We start from the raw sequence: 4,261 nt of genomic DNA, 5'->3' as shown, positions 1-4,261 counted from the left end.
GGCGCGGGGCGGGGCGGGGATGCGGGCGGGGCGGGGCCGAGGGGAGGGGCGGGGCCGAGGGGCGGGGCCGATGGGAGGGGCGGGGCCGAGGGGCGGGGCCGAGGGGCGGGGCCGAGGCCAGGGCAGGTCGGAGGTGGAGGGTGGGGCCGAGTCGTGGAGCTGGGCCGGGGCTCGGGACCCGGCGGGAGCTGGGGGCGTTGCTGGGCGCGGCCGACTGGGATGCGGGCGGGAGTGCAAGGAGGGCCAGAGGGATAGGGCGCGGTCGGGGGACAGGGCGGGGCTCCGAGGGGATGCGGAGCCGGGCTGGAGCGCGGGGCGGTGCCGGGGCGCGGGGCGGGACCGGGGCGCGGGGCGGGGCCGACGCCGGAGCAGCGCCGAGACGTGCGGCGGGGCCGAGGGCAGGGTGGGGCCGAGTCGTGGGCGGGACAGGGGCGCGGGGGCACCGCGGACGAAGCGCGGGGCGGCCGGGGGAATCCGGCCGGGCTCTGCCGGGGCTGATTCAGGGCAAGGCGGGAGCGCGGGCGGGGTCGGCTCGTGAGGCGGGGCCGGAGTGTAGCACGGGTGGGGAGCGGGGCCAAGGTGTGGGGCGGGGTCGGAGCGCGGGACCGAGCAGGACCTGGGAGCAGCGTGGGGCGGGGCCAAGGCGGGATGCGGGGCGGGGCCAGGGAGTGTGCGGGGAGGAACCTGGGTGCGGCAGGGCGCGGCCCGGGAACAGGAGGGGGCGGGGGCGGGGCAGGGGCGGAGGCGGAGTAAGAGCAGAGGCGGGGCGGGAGTGCGGGGCCGGGAGGAACCTGGGTGCCGGCAGGGCGCGGCCCGGGAACAGGAGGGGGCGGAGCAGGGGCGGGGCGGAGTACGAGCAGAGGCGGGGCTGGAGGGCGGGGCGGGGCGATCGGCCAGAACCTTAGCGCTGCTGCGGGTGCGTGTCAACTTTCCCAAGAGCTTCACTACCGGTATTCAGCAAAATCTTTCTAAATCCCTCCTTTACTTCCAGTCCCCTACTCATCTTTTACTGTCACATTTATTTTTGTTATATATATATAGATAGATAGATATAGCTCTATCTATAGATACAGATTTTACCTAATAGGACTGCTTTCTAGGGTTCTACTAAGTGCTGGTGAAACAGAGTCTCACTGTAAAAGCATTTATTTATGAGTTTGAACAATTAACTGTATTTTACACTTTCCAAGAAACGAAGCAGGGCATGCCCCGCACTGTCAGACGCCAGAGGCAGAAATGCCACACTTGGTCAATAAGAAGGGACATTTCAAAGACACTGTGTAGGGGAGTTGGAAAAAATCCATAGATGGATGACTCCTGCAATTAAGGCACAACCAGTGGCAATTTGCCTGGTTCCTGGACTCACCACCGCCTTTTCTTCCTCTAAAGAAATGGATTCATCCATTCATCCCTTCACTCATTCAAGCAATATCCAGCTCCTGCTAGGGGCCAGGCCCTGTTCTAGGTCTTTAGAATTCATTGTACAATTAGACACATGTATGCACATGGGGGCACACCCACACAGACACACTTATACGAGGTTCCTTCTCTCTAACTTTTAGGGAATTTAAACAAGTAAACAAATAGGGTATTTACTGAGCATTTACTTTGTGCTCACGCTGTTCTAAGTAACCCAGTGAAGTAGGTATCACTATTATCTCCTTTTCACAAATAAGGATACAAACCTCAGCAGCCTGACTCCAGAGATCATCCTGGTAGAGAAGTTCAACACGCAAGTGGATGAATGTCTCTGGAGCCTGGAGAGAGATTGGAGCTTAAGATGTGACTTTGGTCTTCATTCGCATGTAGAAAATATTTTGTTTTATTTTTAAGTATTTATTTATTTATTTGAGGGGAAGAGGGGCAAAGAGAAAGAGAATCTGCACCAGACTCCCCATCCTATGTGGGGCTTGATATCATAAACCCAAGATCATGACCCCAGCCAAAATCCAGAGTCAGATGCTCAACCAATTGAGCCACCCAGGCACCCCTGCATGTAGAAAATATTTTAAATAACTCTGAATGAGCTCACACAGGAGGAGGATAAATTGAAGTCTAAGAACTGAGTCCTAGGGCCTTCCAACATAGGTGACCACGGACAGGAAGAAGAGGAGGGAGACTCAGAAGGAGAGGTCTGAGAGAAGGGAGGAAAACCAGAAGTCTGTGGAAGAAAAAAGTGTTTTGAAGAGGGAATGATGCACTGTGTGGTCTGCTGCCCAGAAGCTTGAGTGAGAGGAAAACAGAGAAATGATGGTTGGATTTGGCAACAGGGAGGCCATGGCCACCCCAAGAAGAGCAGCGCCAGTGGGACGGTGAGGACAAAGCCTCGCTGAGAGGGTTGAGGGAATATTGAACATGAGGAATAGAAATAGAAATAACAGATGTTTTGATGAATTTGTGATACAGGTGATCAGACAAATGAGGTGGTCTCTGGAAGATGTGCGACCAGAGAAGATGTGTGATCTTTGCTGTGTTGTGTTCCAGGGTGAGGACTACTAGAGAGTGCTTGTGCCCTGGAGTCCAGGACAGAAGTGGAAAGGTCTGTCTTTGATATGAGTGTAGGCTCTTCCCGACTGGATGGTTGCAGTGCAAGCTGATTGGTAGATGTGGTGAGAGAAGATGGCTTCCTCTCCTCTCTTCATTAAGTAGGAGGAAGTAGGCAGCTTGGGTGTATTGTGAAGGTAAAACCTCTCTAATTTAGATATGCACATTTTGTCCAAAATGAGATCTGTTGCTATAGCACCCCCTGAGCTCCTGTAACTGTTAGTCTGGAAAAATCTGGCAGCTTCAGGGGCAGTCAATCAACAGCTTCATTTCAATGGCCTCTGTAAGGGGCAACACTGGAACGGATAATCCACGGGAATATACACACTGCAAGTAAGATGTCTACTGTTTAAGGCTTTCAATGATGTATTAAGATGGAAAATTCTGGGAAGTGATTAAGAATCTCACAAACAGAAAATGAGAGCAGACCTTTGCAATGAGATTAGGCAGCTGCCAGGCCCCTTTCAGTGATGAGAGCTACAAAATACTATACAGTTTCATTTGTACTATACAGTTTCACTTCTTACATTTTGTACCAGTTCTAATTGAACATCAGAGATTTGTTTTTCCTTCACCTCCTTTGTATTTGCATTTCTTTTCTCTTACACTGAAAATCTATGTTCCTTACACTACCAACATGTTACTTATTTGCATTTTCTTGCAACAATTGCATACTCTTAAATTACAGTTGTAGCATTTCCACAAACAGTAAACCTACTGAGAGAAATTTAAGATCATTTTGCATTTTTTTTGTCCTTCAACTCTGTCCTACACTATATATCCCATCAGAATATTTATTGTTTTTGACGGTTTTGTGAAATCTGTCTTCTCTCTGTGGTTATGGAGTCAATTTGTATACAGTTGGGTTCTTTCGATAGTATTTGTGTTCAGTTTCAATCTTCTTTTTTTTTCTGGTTTACTTTTTTAGAAAGATGTAAAACATGTGTAACATATATAAAGTCAAATGAGACAACAAGGTCTATTTAAAGAAGTCTTGCTAACACATTCTCTCCATGCCATTTCAAATTATCCTCTATGTGTAACAATTTTTATCAATTTCTGGCTCATCTTTTATGTTTCATTTCACAAAAATGAGTTTATATATGGTTATATACATAGTATATATATACTAACATATATCTTCTGTATATGTATATATACACATAATATGTATGTATATAAGATATATGCAAGTATATGTATAACCTTGTATATATATTCTTTTTAAAAATTTATTTGAGAGAAGGCGTGTGCACACAAGTGGGAGGAGGGGTAGTTTATACATAGTCATATATACAGTCATGTATACTTATATATATCATATCTTGTATATATAAGATGTATGTAAGTATATGTATAGCCTTATATATATGTTCTTTTTTAAATTTTTTTATTTGTAAAAATTTTTATTTTATTTATTCATGAGACACACACACACACACACACACACACACACACACAGGGAGAGAGAGAGAAGCAGAGACAGAGGCAGAGGGAGAAGCAGGCTCCATGCTGGGAGCCCGACGTGGGACTCGATCCCGGGTCTCCAGGATCATGCCGTAGGCTGAAGGCGGCGCTAAACTGCTGGGCCACCGGGGCTGCCCTATATATTCTTTTTACAATTTATTTGAGAGACAGCTCCTACTCTCGGCCCCAACCCCTCGCCCGGCCCGGTTCGCTGTGGGTGTGGAACGCGGTGCTGCCCGGGCTCACAGCG

This window comes from Nyctereutes procyonoides, unplaced genomic scaffold (assembly GCF_905146905.1).
Source record: "Nyctereutes procyonoides isolate TBG_1078 unplaced genomic scaffold, NYPRO_anot_genome, whole genome shotgun sequence".
NCBI lineage: Eukaryota > Metazoa > Chordata > Mammalia > Carnivora > Canidae > Nyctereutes > Nyctereutes procyonoides.
This window is presented reverse-complemented; position numbering follows the sequence as displayed.